The sequence below is a fragment of the Podarcis gaigeae genome (assembly GCF_964106915.1).
Source record: "Podarcis gaigeae genome assembly, chromosome: 18".
NCBI lineage: Eukaryota > Metazoa > Chordata > Lepidosauria > Squamata > Lacertidae > Podarcis > Podarcis gaigeae.
The window spans coordinates 8,928,764-8,955,697 of NC_139696.1; the positions used below are offsets into that span (position 1 = coordinate 8,928,764).

Genomic DNA, 26,934 nt, shown 5'->3' on the forward strand with positions numbered 1-26,934 from the left:
GTCTTGTGTTCCATTCCAGCCTTTTTATTCTGCTTGCATCTCCACCTTCCTTCCTTCCTTCCTTCCTTCCTTCGCCTTTCTGTCTCTCCTCCACCAACACTTCACAAGTTGCGGTAGCCGTGGGAGCCCGTTTTCCTGCCCTAACTTTTCTTCTCCTTTCCACAATCCCCTGTTGTTGTTCTTTTGAAGCATTAAGAGTTCTGCCCGGACACTGAGGTCCAGCTCCGAGGGCCTTCTGGCAGTTCCCTCCCTGACAGAAGTGAAGTTACAGGGAACCAGGCAGAGGGCCTTCTCGGTAGTGGCACCCGCCCTGTGGAACGCCCTCCCACCAGATGTCAAAGCGATAAACAACTACCTGACATTCAGAAGACATCTGAAGGCAGCCCTGTTCAGGGAAGTTTTTAATGTGTGACATTTTAGTGTATTTTTCATCTTTGTTGGAAGCCGCCCAGAGTGGCTGGGGAAACCCAGCCAGATGGGCGGGGTACAAATAATAAATAATAATAATAATAATAATAATAATTATTATTATTATTATTATTATTAAGATTGCGCCAGGTCCTCCCCTACACGCCCTGTGAAGCGGTGAGCATTTATGATGCACACCCTACGGATTCTACAGAAACATAGGGAAACGGAACACTGCAAGTCGCCCTGAACTGAGTCAGAGCATTTGTCCATCAAGCGCAATATTGTCTACACGGACTGGCAGCCCCTCTCCAGTATTGCAAGGCAGGAGATTCTCCCAGCCTAATCTGGAGATGGCCTTGCAGATGCAATTTGGGACATTCTTTATGCAAGGCAGATGGTCTAGCACTGAGATGCGACCTTTTATTTATAAACACAGCGAAATTCCAGTTCTCATCAGGGTGGATAAAAAGCGATGATTTTTTTTTAAAAAAAGTTTTTTTTAAAAAATTTAAATTTTGAAAAAAAATTTAAATAGGATTTTTAAAAAAATCTTTCTAAAGATAGTTTTCTATTTAAGTTACATTATAGTCCAAAGGCTATTCATCAGGAAATAAGGGTTTGTTTTTAGTTTTTCATGTGTGCTAAAACTCAGTCTTAAGTTTTTTTTTGTTGTTTTTTTTTAATGTTTACTTGTTTAATCAGTTAACAAACATGGATATATATGCTATAGTGTTATTGTTTTAGTTAAATAAATCATTGGAATTGTTATTAAGGAAACGGTTATTTTTCTCCTTCCAATAAACTGCAGCAGAAAAGTTGCCCAAATATAAACAATGATTTCATAATTACCTGTCTTTGTATTTCTGACAGTATAACCAAATCGGTAATTTTTGATACAACTGTAGAAACTACTCTGAAAAATTATTATTCCAAAAATGAAACCTTGATCTGGTTGTAAATATTAAGATTATACCAGCAAGAACGAGTCTTTCTGAATTTTAAAAAAATATGATTTTAATCAAGTCTTACTGACTAGTGATTTAAATCGTGATTTAAATCAATTTGATTTAAATCAAATCCACCCTGGTTCTATAGAGAACAGCTTCTCTGCATAAGAACATAAGATTTCCATTCTGTTAAGCTTTGCTTGGAGGAAACCTATTGAAATGAATCGGTCTGACAAGGTAAAGTCAGTGGGATTATTCGAAATGAAACTTAGTTGAATGCCACTCGCGGAAACTGTGTTGATACGGAATCAGACCCTTGGTCTACCAAGCTCAATATGGTCTACACTTACCCCAATTTTTATCCTTCGGTCTGTGCTGTAACTTACGAGTGTCGCACATTACCTAATACAATTGGGACATAAAAAATAATTATTGGCTCTGGGTGATGTCTGACTCGAGAGTAGACCAACCGGAATAAACAGGCGATTAATAGAAATGCGTTGAGACGTTCTCAAACTGTAAAAGCTGTATATATAACCTGTTGAAATGGATTGTTCTGGGCTTTTCATTCTTCCAACCAGCCTGGAGAGAGGGGGAAAATCTGTTCAGTTCAAATTTCAAAGCGAATATGCCTGATTTGCATTTTCTGAAATGCAGGTCTTTCAAAAATGTGCACTGACTCTGACTTTCGGGTTGCACTTCTGTAACCTATTAATGGGGTTCAAAATTGCCTACAGTAAATTGCAGGGAGCTTGCATAAAAATGTATTAGTGAAAATATAGAGAGAGTGTTACGTTAGGGCATGGGTAGGCAAACTATGGCCCGGGGGCCGGATCCGGCCCAATCGCCTTCTAAATCCGGCATGCAGACGGTCCGGGAATCAGCGTGTTTTTACCTGAGTAGAAAGTGTCCTTTTATTTAAAATGCATCTCTGGGTTATTTGTGGGGCATAGGAAGTCGTTCATTTCCCACCCCAAAAGATAGCCTGGCTCCCCAGAAGGCCTGAGGAACAGTGGACCGGCCCCCTGCTGAAAAAAATTGCTGACCCATGCTTAGGGGATATTACTCGCAAAAATGTCTAGCGATAATTGTGTTAAAAACGTGTACATTCGCATTTTAATGCAAATCGCCATTGGGAAATGTTCAGGGGGACTGCAGAAACGAATTCTAAAACTGATGCAGGAATGTGGAGAACTGTGCTCAAGGCTGAGGTGGTGAAGGTGGGGCAGGCACTCTGCATGTGCTCAGAGGTGCTCTGACTGCCTCAAATCCCAGACTTCCATTGCGGTGTTAGAAACCAGCCAAGCGGCTGCTGGGCGTTTTGCTAAGCGCTCCATCTTCTCTTCCCTGGCCCCCAAATCCACATCATCACTGCTCCTTCTGCAACGTTGTATGGGGTGATTGCATGCAAGCCCATAAAGAATTCAGATTTAGGATGCCTGCCAAGAATATCTTGTCGGCTGCAAGGCATTCTGGGTAACATGCTGTAAATTAACATAAAAGCTGCATCGCGGGGGGGGGGGGGTCTTGGTCACCACCCGCCCTAGCTGGCATGGTGCCTTGATGTCGAGATGTGCGCATAATGCGTCTACCTCTGCTGTGGGCTCCTGAACTTGCAAAGGGCTGGTCCGCTCATTGACTTTTGCACAATCTAGGCCCCTCTCTGCTCCATTTTGGAGTGCTTGATGGCTTATTGGCAGCTGAGATTTCGATCCGCATGTTGCGGTTGAATGAGGTTGGGGGGGGGAATATGGGGCGATGAGGTCCTGCTGCTTCTCATAAGCTACAGGTATGAGGAGGGCCCACACTTCTGAATGCTTCCGGTGTTTTCTTTTTAAAACAACCCTGCAAGCGGAGAATGAACACCATTTCCCTGAAGTGCTGGCTTTCCTCTTGAGGGGAGTTTTCGTTTTAATCCGGAGGAGTGTTCAGATCGGAATGCACGATGTGACCCAACCCATGACGCGTTGTGCCAGATCCCTGAATGCAAGGACAGAGTTGGCTGCAGAGTGTGTGCTTGAATGTGCATCGGACTGTTCCATTTGTGACGCTGAATCAATGAAAGAGGTGGTTGCACGCCATAACCGGACGCTACGCTTTTACCAAGGGGCAGGTGTGCATGCGTGAACCAGGGGTGGGACCCAAGCAGATAACATGCGGAAAGCATGGCCAATATCTCTTAACACCAACACAGTGATGTTTACAGGTGGCCCAGGGCATGAGACCTTGGTTTCCTGGCCACCAACCTTCCTGGAGCAGCTGCTCTCTTGCAAGGGTTTCCAGCTAACAGTTTACCTCTTGCAGAGTTTATCTCAGTTTTGCAGAAACATTGTTAGCAGGGATTCAAGTGTTGGTTCCAGGCTTGACTTCTGACAAGCCACAATCACTGTCGGTGGAAGAGGGAGTAAAAATAAGGTGTACCTCTTTGATTGATGTGGCGGTCTTTTCGTTCATTCAATGTGGTGGTTGAGCCTGAGCAAGATTTGAAGACAAAAGGTCATTCTTCCCCCCCCCACCCTATGTCCTTAGCTTATGGCACTCTCTGCCACAAGATCTAAGGATGAACGGTTTAAATTTGCAAAGAGAAAAATTGCCAATGGCTACTAGTCACAGCAAGGGACGCGGGTGGCGCTGTGGTCTGAACCACTGAGCCTAGGGCTTGCCGATCAGAAGGTCGGTGGTTCGAGTCCCCGTGACGGGGTGAGCTCCCGTTGCTCGGTCCCTGCTCCTGCCAACCTAGCAGTTCGAAAGCACGTCAAAGTGCAAGTAGATAAATAGGTACCACTCCGGTGGGAAGGTAAACGGCGTTTCCGTGCGCTGCTCTGGTTTCTCAGAAGCGGCTTAGTCATGCTGGCCACATGACCCGGAAGCTGTACGCCGGCTCCCTCGGCCAGTAAAGCGAGATGAGTGCCGCAACCCCAGAGTCATCCGTCACTGGACCTAACGGTCGATGCTCCCTTTACCTTTACTAGTCACAGCTGCTAAATGGGCCTTCCATAGCCGGAGACTTTCTTTGTTAAAAAAAAAAAAAAAGACCAATGATCTCTTAAAAAAAAAATTAAAAAATCAAGTTTTAAAAGTTACAAAAGAAAAAAAAGAAAGAACACCAAATTAAGCAAAAAAAGGGACAATACATCACAATAAGTAAAAACAAAAAAAACAAAAAAACACAGAGAAATACAAACAATTAAAAAAGAAAAAATCAAACCTTCCCATAACTTATCTTTCATTTGCTTGTTTCCTTGACCTCCTCACACCTCCCTTTTTTATATTCTAGTTCAGTTAGATATTTCAGCAAATCCTTTGCATCTTTGTTTTTATCCTGATAATTTGTCTTAATATACTGTAATTTTACATTCTCTTCTTTCACCAATTAAGAATCCATTTTTACTTAGTTCTTTATAACATTTCTGCTAAAACCACATAACTTCATTCCAGCATCCTTCTAACATTCCTTAATTTTACAATGTTTCTGTAAATAAACTTTAAATTTCGTCCAATCTTCTTCCACCGACTCTTCTCCCTGGTCTCGGATTCTGCCAGTAAAGACCAATGATCTCATTTGTGGTAAGGCAAATTCTTTACATTTGGGTTGATTAACACAATACTTGACATCTAGGTTAATTGGCCCCACGTTTGGGCAAAAGGATTCCTTAATTGCCGAGGGCTGGACTTGTGGGCCTTTTCAGCTCTACAGTTCTGTGATTCAATGGAAAGGTTGCCAACATCATTTTCTGCATGTGCTGGTGCTGCGATTCCCTGAATGTGGGGTGAGGTTTGGGGGGCAGAGATTCAGCCGGAGGGAAAAATAAGGGTCAGACCGAGTCCAAACCAAAGGCCAGGCGGAACAGCTCTGTCTTGCAGGCCCTGCGGAAAGATGTCAAGTCCCGCACGGCGCTAGTCTCTTGTGACAGAGCGTTCCACCAAATCGGGGCCAGTACTGAAAAGGCCCTGGCCCTAGTTGAGACCAACCTAACTACCTTGCGACTTGGGACTTTAGTCCAGCTGGCCACATGACCTGGAAAACTGACTGCGGACAAACGCTGGCTCCCTCAGCCTGAAAGCGACAACCCCATAGTCGCATTGGACTGGACCTAACTGTCCAGGGGTCCTTTAGCTTTTACCTGTAAGATTCACTGCCACAAGATGTGACGAGGGCTGCCAGTTTGGACGGACTTAAAAGTCGATTAGACAACATCACAGAGGAAAGATGGGGTTTGGCTCTGCCTCCATTACCAGATACACTTTGCCTCAATAAACAGAAGTGCGAAAAGTATTGATTATCTTTCTTTATCACGGCCATGTCCTTCCTCCCCTGTTGAGGGCAGCATGTCTTTGAAGACCAGTTGGGGAGAATCGCAAGTGGGGAGAATTGCTGCAGGGCCCAGCTTGCCACTGGCCTTGGGTCTGATCCTGCAAGACTTCTCTTACGTTTCCCACACTATTGAACCTCTCAAAAGCTGGCCCGGTTTGCGGACCCCACTGCCTGCTTGGGATCTGCCCCTGCCACCCTATAAATTGAACTCAATTTTCCCCCCTTTTGGATCGCTTAATTGTTGTTGTTTAGTCGTTCAGTTGTGTCCGACTCTTCGTGACCCCCTGGACCAGAGCATGCCAGGCACTCCTGTCTTCCACTGCCTCCCGCAGTTTGGTCAAACTCATGTTTGTAGCTTCGAGAAGACTCTCCAACCATCTCATCCTCTGTCGTCCGCTTCTCCTTGCGGCCTCCATCTTTCCCAACATCAGGGTCTTTTCCGGGGAGTCTTCTCTTCTCCTGAGGTGGCCAAAGTCCTGGAGCCTCAGCTTCAGGATCTGTCCTTCCAGTGAGCACTCAGGGCTGATTTCCTTCAGAATGGAGAGGTTGGATCTTCTTGCACTCCATGGGACTCTCAAGATACCTATTTGCAAAAAATGGCTTGTTAAGCCCGCATTCCATTAGGACAGAGCGCTGGACTCGCCTGTAGTAGAACTGCTTATCACTTTGCAAACCGCCTGGGCAAATTGGGGGTGCAGTTGGGGTGGGTCTGGCCAAGGTGAGTTGCCTCCTCCGACCCACAGAGTTCCCGTAATTTATTATTATTAATAATATTTGACTCTTGGTCCGCCCCCGCCCTCCAGAAGATGGAAATGAGAGAAACCAGGTGCTTTTCCTCCTTGGCGGAAGGGGCTCTGCTGATCCGCCCGTTTGAAATGATGATGGATAGTTTCATTTAAATTTTTCCTAAAATAAAATATTAATCAGCGGTGTTGCTATCCCTCCTTCGTTATAGCTTCCTGAGAAGTGGCACCTTATCGAGGGAGAGATCTCCCCACCCTGCCAGGAGCTGTTTGAAGATAATTAATACATCTTTTCTCCTTTTCTCTTCTCTCTCCTTCACCGCCTCCCCCCAGTGTCTCTGGAGCTGAGAGGAGGAAGCAGGGAGAAGCTTCAGGTCTCATAGCTTGTCTCTCAGCGTTGAGGGATCAGCTCTCTCGCTTGATAGATAAACCTGTCTGCTGTTGCATACACGCCTCCTTTGGGTATCTCTTCCCTCTGAATTTGCACGGGAGCAAATTTAATAATTCACGGCGATAATAATAATAATAACAATAATTTATTATTGGGGAGCGGGTGGCGCTGTGGCTTAAACCACAGAGCCTAGGGCTTGCCGATCAGAAGGTCGGTGGTTCGAATCCCCGCGACGGGGTGAGCTCCCGTTGCTCGGTCCCTGCTCCTGCCCACCTAGCAGTTCGAAAGCACGTCAAAGTTCAAGTAGATAAATAGGTACCACTCTGGTGGGAAGGTAAATGGCGTTTTCGTGTGCTGCTCTGGTTTGCCAGAAGCGGCTCAGTCCTGCTGGCCACATGACCCAGAAGCTGTACGCCGGCTCCCTCGGCCAGTAAAGCGAGATGAGCGCTGCAACCCCAGAGTCGGCCACAACTGGACCTAATGGTCAGGGGTCCCTTTACCTTTACCTTTAATTTATTATTATATTTATATCCCGCCCATCTGGCTGCGTTTCCCCAACCACTCTGGGCGGCTCCCAACGGAATATTAAAAACACGATAAAACATCAAACATTAAAAGCTTCCCTAAGCAGGGCTGCCTTCAGATGTCTTCTAAAAGTTGGGTACAGTGGACGCTCGAGTCGCGAATGTGATCCGTGCGGGATACACGTTTGCAAATGACAACATTTTGGAGGTCCCAAGTCGCAAGGTGCTTAGATTGGTCTCAACTAGGGCCAGGGCCTTTTCAGTACTGGCCCCGACTTGGTGGAACGCTCTGTCACAAGAGACTAGGGCCCTGCGGGACTTGACATCTTTCCGCAGGGCCTGCAAGACGGAGATGTTCCATCTGGCCTTTGGTTTAGACTCAGTCTGACCCTTACGTTTTCCCTCCCCTTACGGTTTTGATCTATGGGCTACTTTTAAAATGAGGCTGCATTTTAAATTTCATTTTAACCTGTATTTTAAATTGGTTTTTTCCCCTATTATGTTTTTACTGTAACTTTACTGTTGTTAGCTGCCCTGGGCGCCTGGCTCTGGTCAGGGAGGGTGGGGTTTAAATAATTTATTATTATTAACATTATTATTATTATTATTATTATTATTATTATTATTGGGACTCAGGTGGTGCTGTGGGTTAAACCACAGAGCCTAGGGCTTGCCGATCAGAAGGTCGGTGGTTCGAATCCCCGAGACGGGGTGAGCTCCCGTTGCTCGGTCCCTGCTCCTGCCCACCTAGCAGTTCGAAAGCACGTCAAAGTTCAAGTAGATAAATAGGTACCACTCCGGCGGGAAGGTAAATGGCATTTCCGTGCGCTGCTCTGGTTTGCCAGAAGCGACTTAATCATGCTGGCCACATGGCCCAGAAGCTATACACTGGCTCCCTCGGCCAGTAAAGCGAGATGAGCGCCGCAACCCCAGAGTCGGCCACGACTGGACCTAATGGTCAGGGGTCCCTTTACCTATGCATAGAATATTTTTATTTCCTTTTTTGTTGAAATGACCAGGATGGTCTCCACAACAAATAAACTTTGACCCACGGTGCCTTGCAGATCTTTTCTCCCAAAGGCAGTGAAAGAAACAGTTTGCTGCTTTGGGATTTGCAAGCATTGCGATGGAGCCAAGGCGTTGCTGCTGCTGCTGCCGTCGGTGGTGGCGGCAGCGAGGGAGTATGCCGGGAGCGGCAGAGAACCCTCGGTGAATGGGAGAAGAACGTGGCAGATGGCTCCGTCCACATAGGGGAGGAACTGATTTGGATGAGGCGTAGGTGTTGGAAGGAACACGCGGCTGCCGTCTGGAACAGAATGTCCAAGGGGGTGGGAGAAGCGAATGCTCTGGGGGCTGGGGCTGTTTGTGCACAGCGTTTGGCCCCGTCGCATTGCTCCTCTTCTTCTCTTCCTTGTTGAGGCGGCAAAGAAAGTGCCAGCATGCAGAAAAGCCCAGGTGGCAGTCGCCCAGAGTCAGGAAAGGCTTAGGGAGGCAGTGATCGAGAAGAGAAGAAGGGCCACCCAAGTGAGGGATGGGACGAAGCGACTCGCCTCTGGGGAAAGGTTGCAGCGCCTGGGCCTTTTCGGTTTGGAGAGAAGGCAAGTGAGGAGAGACGCATGGTAGACGTTTGTGGTCCTGAATGGGATCACTGTGCCCCTGAAGGACCAGGTGCGCAGCCTGGGAGACATTTTGGACTCACAGCTGTCCATGGAGGCGCAGGTCAATTCTGTGTCCAGGGCAGCTGTTTACCAGCTCCATCTGAGACCCTCCGTGCCCGCAGACAGTCTTGCCAGAGTGGTGCATTCTCTGGTTATCTCCTGCTAATATTACTGCAGTGCACTCCACGTGGGGCTACCTTGGAAGGTGACCCGGTAACGACAACTCATAGAATCATAGAATCCTAGAGTTGGAAGAGACCCCAAGGGCCATCGAGTCCAACCCCCTGCCAAGCAGGAAACACCATCAGAGCACTCCTGACATATGGTTGTCAAGCCTCTGCTTAAAGACCTCCAAAGAAGGAGACTCCACCACACTCCTTGGCAGCAAATTCCACTGTCAAACAGCTCTTACTGTCAGGAAGTTCTTCCTAATGTTTAGGTGGAATCTTCTTTCTTGTAGTTTGGATCCATTGCTCCGTGTCCGCTTCTCTGGAGCAGCAGAAAACAACCTTTCTCCCTCCTCTATGTGACATCCTTTTATATATTTGAACATGACTATCATATCACCCCTTAACCTCCTCTTCTCCAGGCTAAACATGCCCAGCTCCCTTAACCGTTCCTCATAAGGCATTGTTTCCAGGCCTTTGACCATTTTGGTTGCCCTCCTCTGGACACGTTCCAGTTTGTCCATGTCCTTCTTGAACTGTGGTGCCCAGAACTGGACACAGTACTCCAGGTGAGGTCTGACCAGAGCAGAATACAGTGGCACTATTACTTCCTAATCCAGAAAGTGGCAGCTAGACTGTGGACTGGGAGCGGCCGCCAAGACCACATACACCACTCCTGAAAGACCTACATTGGCTCCCAGTACGTTTCCAAGCACAATTCAAAGTGTTGGTGCTGACCTTGAAAGCCTTAAACAACCTTGGCTCAGTATACCCGAAGGAGCATCTCCACCCCCATCGTCCAGCCCGGACAGTGAGATCCAGCTCCAAGAGCCTTCTGGCTGTTCCCTCCCTGCGAGAAGTGAGCTTACAGGGAACCAGACAGAGGGCCTTCTCGGTAGTGGCTCCCACCCTGCGGAACGCCCTCCCATCGGATGTTAAGAGAATAAACAACTATCTGACTTTCAGAAGACATCTGAAGGCAGCCTTGTTTAGGGAAGTTTTTAACGTTTGATGTTTTATCGAGTTTTTAATATTCTGTTGGGAGCCGCAAAGAGTGACCGGGGAAGCCCAGCCGGATGGGTGGGGTATAAATAATAAATTGTTGTTGTTATGAAATTTTGTACAGCGTAGGGAAAGTGGACGGAGACGAGCTTTCCTCCCTCTCCCAACCCTAGAACTCGTGGACCACGCTATTGTTGTTGTCACTTATTAAATTTGCATGCCACCCTTCAGCCATAGATCTCAAGAGTGGTTGACAGTGTGAAGACATAAGGTAGAAACACCCAGTAGAAGATGAATGCTGGAAAATTCAGCCCTTCTTCCTGCAACACAGTGTTAACTGAGCAGCTTGTTCCTGCAAGAGGCAGCAATGGCCTCCAATATGGAGAGCTTTAAAGGAGGAATGGGGAAACGCATGGGCAACTGGCCATAATTGGCTCTGCCTCCGCGGAAACCTCAGGAGCGGCAGAGTTGCTGTCGGGATCGGGTCCTCCTTGTGGGTTTCCTACCCGAAGTCTGTCTGGTTGGTCACTGCGAGATGAGGATACTGAACTAGATGGGATATTGTCTTGATCCAGGAAGCTCTTCTTCCTTGCAAAGGTAAAGGTAAAGGGACCCCTGACCGTTAGGTCCAGTTGTGGCCGACTCTGGGGTTGCGGCGCTCATCTCGCTTTACTGGCCGAGGGAGCCGGCGTACAGCTTCCGGGTCATGTGGCCAGCATGACTAAGCCGCTTCTGGCGAAACAGAGCAGCGCACGGAAACGCCATTTACCTTCCCACCGGAGCGGTACCTATTTATCTACTTGCACTGGCTTGCTTTCAAACTGTTAGGTTGGCAGGAGCAGGGACCGAGCAACGGGAGCTCACTCAGTCGTGGGGATTCGAACCGCCAACCTTCTGATCAGCAAGCTCTAGGCTCTGTGGTTTAACCCACAGCCCCACCCGCGTCCCATTCTTCTTTGCATACTGGTGCACAAAACTCAGATTGGAACCAGGAATACCTAAAATGCCATTCCAAGCACAGCATTTTGCACAGGCCAGCTATTGAGCGCCTTTCCTTTGAGACTCCCTCCCTTGGTCCTGATCTTGCAGGGCTCTTCCCAATTTCTCTTTTCCAAAGCGGAGAGGGCTTCACAGAAAAAAGTAGCAAAGTTCTCCTCTCCCCTCTCCTCTTATGCATTTTCCTTAACTTGCTGGAACCCCAGACGGTGATTCTTCTTGGCAGACCTCATCTGGCATCCAGGCCGACCGACTTTTGATCCCTCCCTTTCCTTTTCTTTCTATTCTCAGGCATGGCGAGAGACCAGAGAGCCCTCGGGGTGCTGCGTGTGTGTGTGTGTGTGTGTGTGTGCATGCGCTGCAGCTCTCTTGTGGGGGCTTGCAAGTGGGTCAGACCTGATACGTTTCCATATTGCTCGATCGAAGAACAACGCCGGAGCGTGAATCCCTGGAAGACTTCTTTCCCTTTCGCTTGCGCCCTGAACTTGTCAACATGGCACCTGAAGCTGCCAGCGTCAGGAAAATGAAGTCTTCTGTTAAATATCCCACTTTTCTTCCTTCTTGGTTTCTGTTTGTGGTGGCTCCCCACTTCCCACGTCGAACATCATCTTTAAAAAATGTCCATTCTGACTAGAGGAGGGATGCAGAGAGCACTCTACTGGGTCACAAAGGTGCCTTTCCTCCTCTTGGTTGGGTATGAGCCAGCCGATATAATTTTGTGCCCCTGCCTTTTTTGGGGTACGGCAGCCATTTTGTGTTAGGCCGTGTGTCCCCCTCTTAAGGCAGCCATTTTGTGTTACGCCACCCCCACAAAAAAACCCACTATCCCTGGTCTTTTTTAATATATGTTTAAAACATACGGAAATTAAAATACTCAAATAGCGTAAAATTATCTCAACTTTCTAAGGAAGTTCAGTCAGCGTGGCTCTTAATCTTGGGGTCATGGGTTTGAGCCCCATGTTGGCCAAATGATTTCTGCATTACAGGGGGTTTAGACTATAACCACCCCCAACCTTTCTCCAATGGAAATAGGGGCGTCCCGTTCCGTGATGATAATTTTACTATTTGTACCCCACACATCTTCCTGGGCTGCCCCAGCCACTCTGGGCAGCTTCCAACACATATAAAAGCAAAATTAAACATTACAACAACCTCTCTTTTTAAAAAAATTTTTTTTATTCGATTTTTGAAATAAAAGAAAGAAAAAGAAAAAAGGAGATAAACTTACATCAAAAGATCGTACAAATTCCACATGTTGAGTTTACTCTGAATCTCCTGACTTCCCCATCCCCTCCCTGTGTCCTCTTAATTTTGTTTTCAACTGCATATCAATCCTTCTCCATTTTTTCCATCTTCCTAAGTTATCTGTACTTTGTGTTACATTACAAGTATATTTAGAATCCTGCGAATGTTTTGACCTGTTTGCAATGATTTTGCATATACATTATAAACATTTCCCATTCTTTTTTTAAATTACTTGTCTTCTTGGTTCCTGAGCTTCCAGTCAACTTTTGCCATTTCGGCATAGTCCATCATGATTTGCCATTCTTCCTTGGTCAGGGTTATCTTCTCCTCCCATCTCTGGGCTAGTAGCATCCGAGCAGCCATTGTAGCGTACACGAACAGTTTCTTCTGATTTTTTGGGATTGCTGTTGTTTAGTCGTTTAGTCATGTCCGCCTCTTCCTGACCCCCTGGACCAGAGCACGCCAGGCACTCCTGTCTTCCACTGCCTCCCTCAGTCTGGTCAAACTCATGCTGGTAGCTTCGAGAACACTGTCCCACCATCCCGTCCTCTGTCATCCCCTTCTCCTTGTGCCCTCCATCTTTCCCAACATCAGGGTCTTCTCCAGGGAGTCTTCTCTTCTCATGAGGTGGCCAAAGTACTGGAGCCTCAGCTTCAGGATCTGTCCTTCCAGTGAGCACTCAGGGCTGATTTCCTAAAGAATGGAGAGGTTGGATCTTCTTGCAGTCCATGGGACTCTCCAGAGTCTCCTCCAGCACCAGAATTCAAAAGCATCCATTCTTCGGTGATCAGCCTTCTTTATGGTCCAGCTCTCACTTCCATACATCACTACTGGGAAAACCATAGCTTTAACTATACGGACCTTTGTTGGCAAGGTGATGTCTCTGCTTTTTAAGATGCTGTCTAGGTTTGTCATTGCTTTTCTCCCAAGAAGCAGGCGCCTTTTGGGATAACCCCCCAAAAAAACTTGGTGGTCGGATAACTCCATACCCTCCAACATTTCACCAATGAAAATAGGGACATCCTAAGGAAGAGCAGGACATTCTGGGATCAAATAACAAACCCGGACAGCTTCTCTAAATCAGGGACTTCCCTGGGAAATAGGGACATTTGGCATAGGCAAACTCCATCCCTCCAGATGTTTGGGACTACACTTCCCATCATCCCTGACCACTGGTCCTGTTAGCGAGGGATGATGGGAATTGGCATAGCTGTCAACGTTTCCCCCTTTTTTTAGGGAAATTCCCTTATTCCGAATAGGATTCTTTGCAAGAAAAGGGAAACGTTGACACCTATGTACCTCGGAAGTCGAATGGAATCCGTTCCGGAAGTCCGTTCGACTTCGGAAACCGTAGCGCGGCTTCCGATTGGCTGCAGGAAGCTCCTGCAGCCAATCAGAACCCATGAAACCCGCGTCGGATGTTTGGGTTCCAAAGAACATTCGCACACCGGAACAATCACGTCCGGGTTTGCGGCTTTCGGGAGCCAAAACGTTCGACTCGCAAGGCGTTCGGAATCCAAACTACGACTGTATTTGCACAAACTATTATGGTGCTGGAGGAGACTCTTGAGAGTCCCATGGACTGCAAGAAGATCCAACCTCTCCATTCTGAAGGAAATCAGCCCTGAGTGCTCACTGGAACGACAGATCCTGAAGCTGGGGCTCCAATACTTTGGCCACCTCGTGAGAAGAGAAGACTCCCTGGAAAAGACCCTGATGTTGGGAAAGATGGAGGGCACAAGGAGAAGCGTTCGACAGAGGACAAGATGGTTGGACAGTGTTCTTGAAGCTGCAAACATGAGTCTGACCAAACTGCGGGAGGCAGTGGAAGACAGGAGTGCCTGGCGTGCTCTGGTCCAGAGGGTCACAAAGAGTCGGACACCACTAAACGACTAAACAACAACAAATGTATATCGCTTCCTTTTATTGTTCTGTGTATTGCTTCCGCTAGTTGACCCAACCGCCTTTCTTGACCACGCAAGAAACACCTCTCCGTCTGTCACCTGGTCCTGAACGCCTCTTGGTGTCGGTTCTGTGACTCTCTTGAACCCGTCTGTTTCCTCCATCCTTCCTCCCTCTCTCCCCCTGCAGTCGCACTGGCTGGTAGGAGCAGTACTCTGAAATGGAGAGCCTCAGGCATGGAGCAGATTTCTTGCTTTGCAGCTGAGAAGCAGCGGAGGGAAAGGGGAGGCCCAGCTGCGGTTTTCACTGGAGCCGAAATAAAGAAGTGTGAGCGTGCACGAGAGAGAGAGAGAGAGAGAGAGAGAGAGAGAGAGAGAGAGAGGAGGGGAGCTTTCCTGGCTGCTGTTTTTAAAAGCGAGCTTTGCTGTTCTGGAGAGATGCAATCATGGACTCCTCTTTGGGGAAGCAGCAGCCATGGCACGCTTCTCATTTGCGCTGTTTCCACACGTGCGTGTGTGTGTGTGTGCGTGCTGATGGTGGTGCAGAATACCGAACCCCAAGGGGGAGGTAAAAAAACCACACAAAAAACCAAGAGGAGGGAAGCCTGTGTTGTCCGTAATTGGGAGATGGGGGTGGAAGGGAAGGAGGCTGGGAGTGGATGGGCAGGCGAGCATCTCTGGGCTCCCTTACTGCAGAGAGAGAGCCGATGCGTTTGCAAGCCCCCTGGGGGGAAACAGGCACGAGGCTCAGGATTGATGCTTTTAAGAAACAAACCATATATATATGCGCGCACACACACACACACTGGAGACGGAAGGAAATGGAAGAGGGAAATTGACGAGTGGATTCTTCTGCCATATTCTTCCAAGAGGCAACTGGCCCAGTTTCCTAAGGACTCTGAGGCAGGCAGGGAGCCCCCCCATCTCGGCTGAGCCCCCCCTCCCCTTCCCCAGAGCAGTGTGGGGACATAGGGGTGGGAGGGAGCGAAGCCTCCAGGAATGCGGAGTGTGAGGAAGGGAGAGGACGGAGCCGGCCTCCTTCGGAGGGTTCTTGTATACAATCCAGACGTTTCGGAGGTCTCTGGCATCTGTCATTATGGGGCCTGGAGTAAGTGAGGGGTTTTTTTTGGGGGGGGGAGCTGAGGCTCGCAGAAGGTGGCTCCCTCCCCCTGCTCCGCTTGGCTGCGGGAAGAAGATGGAATTTAGCAAAACAAGAAGAACGTGAGAAGGAGCCAACGCTCCATCTAGCCAAGAGTGGCCAACCAGATGCCTGTGGAAAACCAGCGAGCAGGATTTGGCCGCAAAAGGACTCCCATTTCTGGTGGGGCTGCCAGCAACTGGCCTTCATAAGCATTCTTGCTTCCTACTAGCCATTTGTGACTGGTAGCCATCGGCAGCCCTCCCCTCCTCTGTTGTTGTTTAGTCGTTTAGTCGTGTCCGCCTCTTCGTGACCCCCTGGACCAGAGCACACCAGGCACTCCTGTCTTCCACTGCCTCCCACAGTTTGGTCAAACTCATGCTGGTAGCTTTGAGAACACTGTCCCACCATCTCGTCCTCTGTCGTCCCCTTCTCCTTGTGCCCTCCATCTTTCCCAACACAGGGTCTTTTCCAGGGAGTCTTCTCTTCTCATGAGGTGGCCAAAGGATTGGAGCCTCAGCTTCAGGATCTGCCCTTCCAGTGTCAAAACAAAAAAAATTCCTTCCAGTAGCACCTTAAAGACCAACTAAGTCAGTTCTTGGTATGAGCTTTCGTGTGCATGCACACTTCTTCCCTTCCAGTGAGCACTCAGGGCTGATTTCCTTAAGAATGGAAATCTGTTAGTTTGTTTAATTCTCTGAGTTGTTTAATTCATCTGAGTTGGCTATTGCTGGTAGTGTTAGAAACTCAGATACACAACTTTTTAGCATGGCTTTTGCCTTTTGTGTGTGTTTTTTAACCAAAGTGGGTGGAATGCTTTAATCTTGCCCTTTTAAAAAACAGGTTTTGTCATTCTAGGTTTTGTTTCTCCTTTTTACGCTGGTTTTAATGTATGTCTTTGCTTATACAGTGGTACCTCAGGTTAAGTACTTAATTCGTTCTGGAGGTCCGTTCTTAACCTGAAACTGTTCTTAACCTGAAGCACCACTTTAGCTAATGAGGCCTCCTGCTGCTGCTGCGCCGCCGGAGCACAATTTCTGTTCTAGCGGAGTGTGTAACCTGAAGCGTGTGTAACCTGAAGCGTATGTAACCTGAGGTACCACTGTACTGTAAGTTGCTTTGAGTTGCCTTGGTGAAAAAGCAACTAATAATAATACAGTCGTACCTTGTAAGTCGGAACAGCTTAGTTCCCAAACATTTCGGCTCCCGAACGCCGCGAACCCAGAAGTGAGTTGTTTCGGTTTGCGAACTATTTTTGGAAGCTGAATGTCCGACAGGGCTTCTGGGGCTTCCGATTGGCTGCAAGAGCTTCCTGCAGCCAATCAGAGGTCGCGCTTTGGTTTTCTAACGTTTTGGAAGTTGAATTGGATTCCGTTCGGTTTCCAAGGTCTGACTGTAATAATAATTTGTCTATTTGATTACTGCACTGGGCATCTGGGGGAGGAAGGTTGGGGCAAATATCCAATTATAAATACATAGCCCTGCACGCCTTTGATTCAACACAGGCAACTCAAACCAGTGTAACCAGCTTGGCAAGTCAAATATGATTGGCCTGTGCGCTTTTAAAAAAGTACTGTTTTACCTCTGATTGTGAACGGGATCCGTTCCGGAGGCCCGTTCGCAACATGAGCAGAACGCAACCCGCTTCTGCACGGGTCACGATTCGCCACTTCTGCGCATGCACGTGACGTCATTTTGCGCGTCTGCGCATGCGCAAGTGGCAAAACCCGGAAGTAACCCTTTCCGGTACTTCCGGGTCGCCACAAAACGCAACCTGAAAAGATTTAACCTGAAGCAAACGTAACAAGAGGTGTGACTGTATTTTGAGTGGGCCGTTCTGTTAAGTGGAGGCACACACATACACACCAGTTGGCCCCCTGGATTGAAGACCCTCAAAATGACTCCCCTTTCTTATTTTCTGAGGTTTCTCCAGGTGTTGCTCACACCCGCTTGCCAGCAATGGCCTAGCAACCTTGAGCGTTCTCTTTTTAAAACGCACGCTAGCCTTCTGAGGTGGGGAATGGGACCCCGGTTCTAGGAAGCGAGGCTGCCCGCTTGCGTGATGGAGTTGCGAGACCCGACAACTGGGAGGCTGCCTCGGCTCTCGACCGCAATCTTGCAGCGGCGGCGCTGAAAGAAAAATCCCTTTTATCGCCCCAAAGAGTGAGATGCCACATGGAAGCCGAGCCAGGGACCTTAATGAGTGCTGCCCGCCGCTCCTCCTGAGGACTAATTAATCCTGTTTTTTGCTCGCCTGGGCCTGCGAGGGGGGAATGGGCTGTTGCGTCAGGCTCGCCGGCAATTCTCCAAGCGCTTGGTTTCCTATTTCAGCTGCTCCGAGGGGAGACGGGAACCCCACCCTGAGGCAAACCCCACAGAGGCCAGATACTATCGGCCAGTTATCTTTGCAGCTTTAGCTAGAAGCATGCTTTGCTGTGTGGAAGGGGGGGGGGCTGGGGACCCTGAAGTTCTGCTGGAGAAGAGAGCAGGAGAAGTCGTTTCGCTGCTCCGAAAGGCAGCAGCTGCGGTTACTCACACCAGGCGTGAGCGGAGAGCTGGACTTAATTTGCTGTGTGCCTCTGCGTGCCGGGGAGAGGCATCTGAAGCAATCTCTGTTGCTTTTTTCTTTTTTTGCTTTTCCTTTCTCAGACCACTCACAAAAACACACATCCCAGACCTTGGCTGGGCTCGTTTCAATTGCATAACGGCAAATTCAGGGCTGCGCAGTGAAAAGCTGGCGTTCGGTAGGTCTTCCGCTGCAAATGCGCTCCCTTTGAAAAGTTGGGTGCCTTGGTTTTGCAATAAGGAAAGTGTGGGCTTAACGCTTTGGTGCAGCGTCATAAGCTTGTCGGGGTGGAAGGGGTCCCGGGGGTCATCTAGCCCAACCCCTTGCGATGCAGAAATCACAGCTTAAGGATCCATGAGAGATGGCCACCCAACCTCTGTTTAAAAGATTCCAAGAAAGAAGAGATCACCATCTTCCACGGGTGTCTGTTCCATGGTCAAACAGATCTTACCATCAGAAATGTTGAACCAGAATCTTCTTTCTTGTCGTTTGAATCCATGTGGTGGTTTGTGGGCCGGCGGACTTGACTATGCTACCACTCAGTGGATTTGTAACTGGCTGACTGACCGAACCCAAAGGGTGCTCATCAATGGTTCCTCTTCATCCTGGAGAAGAGTGACTAGTGGGGTGCCACAGGGTTCTGTCTTGGGCCCGGTCTTATTCAACATCTTTATCAACGACTTGGATGATGGACTCAAGGGCATCCTGATCAAATTGGCAGATGACACCAAACTGGGAGGGGTGGCTAACACCCCAGAGGACAGGATCACACTTCAAAACGACCTTGACAGATTAGAGAACGGGGCCAAAACAAACAAGATGAAATTTAACAGGGAGAAATGTAAAGTATTGCACTTGGGCAAAAAAAAATGAGAGGCACAAATACAAGATGGGTGACACCTGGCTTGAGAGCAGTACATGTGAAAAGGATCTAGGAGTCTTGGTTGACCACAACCTTGACATGAGCCAACAGTGTGACGCGGCAGCTAAAAAAGCCAATGCAATTCTGGGCTGCATCAATAGGAGTATAGCATCTAGATCAAGGGAAGTAATAGTGCCACTGTATTCTGCTCTGTCAGACCTCACCTGGAGTACTGTGTCCAGTTCTGGTCACCACAGTTCAAGAAGGACACTGACAAACTGGAAGGTGTCCAGAGGAGGGCAACCAAAATGGTCAAAGGCCTGGAAACGATGCCTTATGAGGAACGGCTAAGGGAGCTGGGCATGTTTAGCCTGGAGAAGAGGAGGTTAAGGGGTGATATGATAGCCATGTTCCAATATATAAAAGGATGTCACATAGAGGAGGGAGAAAGGTTGTTTTCTGTTGCTCCAGAGAAGCGGACACGGAACAATGGTTCCAAACTACAAGAAAGAAGATTCCACCTAAACATTAGGAAGAACTTCCTGACAGTAAGAGCTGTTCAACAGTGGAATTTGCTGCCAAGGAGTGTGGTGGAGTCTCCTTCTTTGGAGGTCTTTAAGCAGAGGCTTGACAAGCATATGTCAGGAGTGCTCTGATGGTGTTTCCTGCTTGGCAGGGGGTTGGACTCGATGGCCCTTGTGGTCTCTTCCAACTCGATGATTCTATGATTCTATGACCCCTGTGTGCCACTTGTGGCTCACGGACCTTAGGTTGCTGACCCCTGCTTTAAATATTTGAAGTTGGCTCTCCTATCACCTTTCTATCTTCTCCAAACAAAACACACCCAGCTCCTTCAAACCTTCCTCATCAGGCTTGGTTTCCGGACCCTTCACCATCTTGGTTGCCCTCCTTTGCACACCTTCCAGCTTGTCAACTTCCTTCTTAAATTGTGCGGCCCAGAACTGGGCATAGGACTCCAGTTGGGGGTCTCTCCAAAGTTAGAATAGAGAGGGGCTATGACTTCCCATGGTTTTCCCGGTAGTGATGTATGGAAGTGAGAGCTGGACGATAAAGAAGGCTGATCGCCAAAGAATTGATGCTTTTGAATTCTGGTTCTGGAGGGGACTCTTGAAAGTCCCATGGACTGCAAGAAGATCCAACCTCTCCATTCTGAAGGAAATCAGCCCTGAGTGCTCACTGGAAGGACAGATCCCGAAGCTGAGGCTCCAGGACTTTGGCCACCTCAGGAGAAGAGAAGACTCCCTGGAAAAGACCCTGATGTTGGGAAAGATGGAGGGCACAAGGAGAAGGGGACAACAGAGGACGAGATGGTTGGACAGTGTTCTCGAAGCTACCAGCATGAGTTTGACCAAACTGCGGGAGGCAGTGGAAGACAGGAGTGCCTGGCGTGCTCTGGTCCAGGGGGTCATGGAGAGTCGGACACGACTAAACGACTAAACAACAACAAAATGACTTCCCTTGATCTGCACTCAAGATTTCTGCTTATGTAGAGTAACTTCCCTGTAACACAAATTGGAGTGAATGGTTTAATAAATAGCTGCCATCTGCTAACCTCCAGGGGTCAGCAGACTTTTTCATTAGGGGGCCGGTCCACTGTCCCTCAGACCTCAGAGATGAGCCCAGCTAGTGAAGAGGCAAGGGTGTTTCCCCCTCCTGCTGCGACCAGCTCCCCTGATCTCTCAGAACCAGGCAAGGCCTGAAAAGGGCGGTGGAGAGGTTGGCTGCATGAAGGCGCCGTCTCAGATTGCTTGGGGGAAAGCACTGGAGAAGAGGAGACTTAGGCAGCTGTGGGGAGACCCCCAGTCCCCATAGCTGCCTCATTGCGGCAAGACCTACCAGGAAGAGTTGGTGCGCTCACTAGGCCTGGCTTCCTGAGCTGCTTGTTTCTTTGAATAAAGAACTAACGAATTATTACCTCCCAAATACCCCTGACAAGTGCCACACAAGCAATGCTTAGTTTGCGGCCATTTTGCCGCTTTCAAATCAGCTTGCTTGAAATCTGGCTTTGACACTGGTCCTTCCACCCCCCCCCCACCACCCCAATTTGGCCTGTAGTTCCTTCGGTTTGTCGCTGGTGCATACCGGCCCTTAAGGTGTGCATCTTCGCATCATCCGTAATACGGATTGGGCGAGCGGTCCTCTCTCTTTTTGCAGAGAGGGCTTTTAGCAGATGACGTCGGCGATGGCTTTTATTCCAGGGGAAAGGACTGAGCGGGACCCAGCGGCGAGTCTCTTGGCAGCCGGCCGTGGACAAAATGTCCGGGACTCTGGGCTGACCTGCCTGTTTATATAGGGCTGGCAGCCAATCGGGAAGAGTCTGGGCAGGAGCCAATCAGAAAACTTCCCCCAGGGGTGGCAGCATTTGTTAAGCATCTTTTCCAGGTTGTGGGGGGGGGGGGCTGCTGGTGCCTTGACCTAAAGGGACCTGGGAGCCAGCAAATTGTCCCCCATCCCCAAAGAAAGACCCTCATGAGCTTGTGTGCTTGCTTGCCTGAACATTTTCTGTCTGGGGGCAGATAAACTCTGGGACATTGTATGTGTGGGGCTGCCAATAATGGCACTGGGCCTTTTCTGGCAAGGGGAGAGGAGCGTATTAAATAAACATGCTTCAACGCTTAACCATTGTGTGTGTGTGCGTGTTTTTGTTTTGCTGCTCTGGTAGCAGGTTTTATTAAATTTAAATAAGTGTTCAGATAGCAGGCACTGCTGGGGAATAGTTTTCAGTGCTGAGTCGTTCCCCCCCTCTCCCTCCCTCTTCTTTTCAGATGATGGTTTTCCCAGCATAATTACTAATTTGAAAACCAAATGTAGAGGCTTATCATTCTGAGTGGTTTTTCTGTCTCTCTTTTTTTTTTGGGGGGGGGGGGGAGAAAGAAGCCTGTAGCTATCTAGATTCCACAGAAACCTAGTTGAAATCCCATTTTTGGAAAGGGGCTCACCCCACGGGAATATAGGGTTCAATATATAGTGCTTGATACAGCTTTTGGGAAAGTCAGTTTGGAATATAAAGGGTTGGCTTTTACCTCAGGCTCTGCATAAGCTTCAAGGCATGTGCTTTTTTAGGTTAAAAGGGGCTGCATAGAAGCTCAGGGCTGGTCTTTTAGCTTTCAGTTCGGTTCACAACCAGTTGAAAAATAGTTTGGTTTTTCCGAAGGTAGAGTGCTAAGTTACAACTTAAAACTACAGGGTAAAAAGGTAAAGGGACCCCTGACCATTAGGTCCAGTCGTGACCGACTCTGGGGTTGCAGCGCTCATCTTGCTTTATTGGCTGAGGGAGCCGGCGTACAGCTTCCGGGTCATGTGGCCAGCAGGACTAAGCCGCTTCTGGCGAACCAGAGCAGCGCACGGAAACGCTGTTTACCTTCCCGCTGGAGTGGTACCTATTTATCTACTTGCACTTTGACGTGCTTTCGAACTGCTAGGTGGGCAGGAGCACAACCGAGCAACGGGAGCTCACCCCGTCATTGCGGGGATTCGAACCGCCAACCTTCTGATCAGCAAGTCCTAGGCTCTGTGGTTTAACCCACAGTGCCACCCGCGTCCCTACAGGGTAGCTTGAGGTTTAAAAAGCCTCGGTTACATGTAGGCCTGGTTTAAGGTTATTAAGCGAAAGGGCATAAGTCTCGGTGGAGGTCGATAGTTTTTGGCTTTTAGTTTGGTAGAAAACCAGGTTAAACATCTAGAATCAGGGGGGAAAGCTTTCACAGGAAATCCCAGAGGGGCTTCGAATTTCCACGGTTTCCTCTTAATCCATACCTAATCAGCACCTGTTTCCCACCCCTCTGACGAAAAAATACCCGTTCTCAAAACTGTCTGCTTTCAAATTCCTACTGACTGGAATTGGGCAAGCTCAGCACCTGAACCAGGTGCCCTTGCATTTGTGAGACAGGGAGCCTGCTGACGTCTGCAGGTGGGACAACTTAGGTGGGGCTATGAATTTAGCCAAAGGGGTCAAAGCCCTAGATGAGGAAGGTGTTTGTCTGGTGCCTCAAATTAGCCCATAGATGGAAATCTTAGAGTTGTAGAGGGTTCTGAGGATCAACTAGTGCCAGGCATGGCCAAACTTGGCCCTCCAGATGTTCTGGGACTACAATTCCCATCATCCCTGACCACTGGTCCTGTTAGCTAGGGATGATGGGAGTTGTAGTCCCAAAACAGCTGGAGGGCCAAGTTTGGACATGCCTGATAGTCCAACCCTCTGCAATGCAGGAATCTCAACGCAAACATCTGCTTTAAAAGCTCCCATGAAGGTCCACCACCTTGGAACTGCTCTTCTTGTCAGAAAGTTCTTCCTGATGTTGAGCTGGGAATCTCCTTTCATGCCATTTGAATCCATTAGTTTGGGTCCAGCCCTCGGGAGCAGGAGAGGAAAAAAGCTTTGTTCCATCTTCCATGGGAAAACCCTTTAGATATTTGAAGATGGCTTTCGTATCTCTTCTGTCTCCTCTTTAGCAGGCTGAACATACCCAGCTCCTTCAACTGTTCCTCATATGGTTTAGATCCCAGACCCTTGATAATCCTGATTCCTCTCCCCTGGACACCATGTACAAATTCCACAGAGGATGTCTGTCTGATTCTCGGCATTCAGAATGGGATTTTTTTTTTAAAAAAAATCCAATTTAAAAGGTCTCAAAGAAATAGGTGGGGAAGAGAAATAACTTTTATAAAAAGTATTTTTTTTTGCTAAGAAAAAGTTTTTTAAAGCTTTCTTCCTGGGGAATTAATTATATCCTCCTTTTTTCTCCCCGGTATAGTAGCGAAGAAAAAAATTCTTAATAAAGTTCATAACTTAGGCTCGATTGCTGAGATAAACGGATCTGATGAACCTTTATGCAACTAATGTAAGCCTAATAACGCCGCTCGGCTTAATTTAAAAAAATGGAGATAAGCGCAAGTGCAGGGGGTTGAAAGTACAGTGGATTTCCTGGTGCTTTTAACAGTGCTGCCTGCCGCTTGGTTGCTCAGAGAGGGATCTCCAGAGGTCATGCAGTCCAGCTCTCTCCTCAGTGCCAGGTACAGCTACAGTGGGTATGGCCTGGGGCCAAATTGGGGTCCCCAGTTCAGCCCAAGAGGTATTCCTTGCAAACCGTGCTCTGCACCTGCCCCACGTGGGATATCCTATGTGAACATCAAACGTGGGGCAGTGACCCATATGTCTACAAAGGGAGGTCAAGGAGTTTAAAGTGAGCTCCTTTGCAGAAAGGGGTGGGGGGTGGGAAAGCTCTGTTTTAACAGAGATTTCAATGAAACCTTCGACAGGTAGGGGAGGACGACCCACCAGCCAGTCACCTGACATCAACACAGGGCAGCTAATGTCGCAGGAGACAGAATCGAGATTCAAGATGACTTTGAAAGATTGGACAACTGGGCCCAAGCTAACAAAATGAATTTCAGTAGGGACAAATGGAAGGTTCTGCACTTAGAAGCAGCTGAACAAATATAGGATGGGGGACACCTGGCTTGCTAGCAGTACCTGTGAAAAGGATCTAGGGGTCTTGGTTGACCACAAACTTGACATGAGCCAACAGTGTGACGCGGCAGCTAAAAAAGCCAATGCAATTCTGGGCTGCATCCATAGGAGTATAGCATCTAGATCAAGGGAAGTAACAGTGCCACTGTATTCTGTTCTGGTCAGACCTCACCTGGAGTACTGTGTCCAGTTCTGGGCACCACAGTTCAAGAAGGACGCTGACAAACTGGAACGTGTCCAGAGGAGGGCAACCAAAATGGTCAAAGGCCTGGAAACGATGCCTTATGAGGAACGGCTAAGGGAGCTGGGCATGTTTAGCCTGGAGAAGAGGAGGTTAAGGGGTGATATGATAGCCATCTTCAAATATATAAAAGGATGTCACATAGAGGAGGGAGAAAGGTTGTTTTCTGCTGCTCCAGAGAAGCAGACACGGAGCAATGGATCCAAACTACAAGAAAGAAGATTCCACCTAAACATTAGGAATAACTTCCTGACAGTAAGAGCTGTTTGCCAGTGGAATTTGCTGCCAAGGAGTGTGGTGGAGTCTCCTTCTTTGGAGGTCTTTAAGCAGAGGCTTGACAAGCATATGTCAGGAGTGCTCTGATGGTGTTTCCTGCTTGGCAGGGGGTTGGACTCGATGGCCCTTGGGGTCTCTTCCAACTCTATGATTCTATGGATCTAGGGGTCTTGGTGGACCACAAGCTGAACATGAGCCCACAGTGTGATGCAGCAGCAAAAAAGGCTAACACTATTCTAGGCTGCATCAACAGAAGTACAGTGGTACCTCCGGTTACGAACGGGATCCATTTCGGAGGCCCGCCTGTATCCCAAAATCTCCGTAACCAGAGGAGCCTGTTCTGCGCATGTGCGCAGCGGCGCAGAGTTCCGGGTTTGCCGCGTTCACAACCCAAAAGTTACATTACCCGAGGGTCCACTGTATAGTGTCCAGATCAAGGGAAGTCATAAAGGCAGTGGCATAGAGTGGGGGGTGCAGGGGGGGCGGCCGCACCGGGCGCAGCATCTGGGGGGGGGGCGCGCTCGCTGCCTCCGGAGTCGCCGAAGAGCCTCGGGCGCAGGCTGTAGTAGAGCCCCATGTCTCGCGGAACCGACAAGCTGTGGGCGCGTCCGGGCTGAAGGCGTCCGGCAGGCAGTGGCTCTCAGCGCTCGCTGCGGTCCCCGTGCATCATGGCCGCGGAGGGCGTGCCAGGCAGCCCCTCCTCACAGCCCCGCCGTCGCCACCGCTGCAGCTGCTGGGCCATGTTGCATTTTCCTCGCCTCTCTGCCCTCCTCCTCCTCCGGGCAAGTGGCGTCGTTTGGGCGGCAGCGGCAGCGGCAACTCGCCTCAGATCACCTGACACGGACCCGCCGCCACCACCGTGGCTACCTTACCGTAAATACCCCAGCCCAGGCAGCAGCAAGAAGAAGCTGGCAGCGGCGGCAGGTTAGGGGTTAGGGGCGCAAATTATTTGCCTTGCCCCGGGTTAGGGGGCGCAAATTATTTGCCTTGCCCCGGGTGCTGACAACCCACGCTACGCCGCTGCATAACGGTAATGGGACCCCTGACCGTTAGGTCCAGTCGTGGCCAGCTCTGGGGTTGCGGCGCTCATCTCACTTTATTGGCCGAGGGAGCCAGCTTACAGCTTCCGGGTCATGTGGCCAGCATGACTAAGCCGCTTCTGGTGTACCAGAGCAGCGCTTTGGTTTCTGAACGTTTTGGAAGTCGAACGGACATCCGAGGTACCACTTAATAAAATTTTAGTTGTGCAAAATAAAATGAAAGGGAAAAGGTGCAAAGAAAAAAATAGAATGAAAAGTGGAATACGTAAAAATAAATAAGAGATATACTGTAGCAGACTAAACTTCCACACATTATTATATGATCGTTGATAACCAAGTGTCAATATATTTATCCAGACGAAGTCTGCGCCTATAAGCAATCCGTATGTTGTGAGTTCTGTCATGTCTCCAGTCCATTGATTAAAGAGCACCATATCTTTTGCTATTCTCATTGATGTTGTACTGAAAGATTTCCGTTTATAAAGGAATACTGTGATAAAAGGAAAAGAGAGAAGAACGTGGAAAAAGAGGGGGAAAGAGATAGTGGAATGCATTTAGTAAAGTCGATTTCGTTGCTATAGATTATTAAATAGATATAAGTGATATTATTATCCTAATATATGATTACTAATAATAACTCACTACATTCTGCATAAACCCTTTTCCAGATATCAATATATTTGTCCAAACAAAGTCTATGTCCGTAGGCAATCGGTTCGTACGTTGCAAGTGTTCCCAGGCTGTCAATCCATTGATTAAAGGGAATCGCGTCGAAAGAGGACCTTGTCTTGATTCTTCCAGTTCATCAATGCAACCCTTTTGGCCACAGTTAGGGTGCATAGAAACTCATTTTCGTAAAGTCAGACTTCTTTCATTAGCAGCTAGATTCGATTATTGCAACACACTGTGGAAATACTTCGGAAATGCCACTGGCTGGAAAACGCCTCTTGCCAGCTTTGCTTGGTAAAAAAAGCCGCAGCTGTTTGCGGACCGGGACAGCTAATAATAATAATAATAATA

General features: G+C 48.5%; 1 protein-coding gene across 6 annotated transcripts in view; it reads left to right on the forward strand.

The window, feature by feature from the left end:
- PTPRS (protein tyrosine phosphatase receptor type S) overlaps positions 1–26,934 on the forward strand; it is a 307,055-nt gene that overhangs the window by 21,312 nt on the left and 258,809 nt on the right. The gene's annotated exons all lie outside the window — the stretch shown is intronic.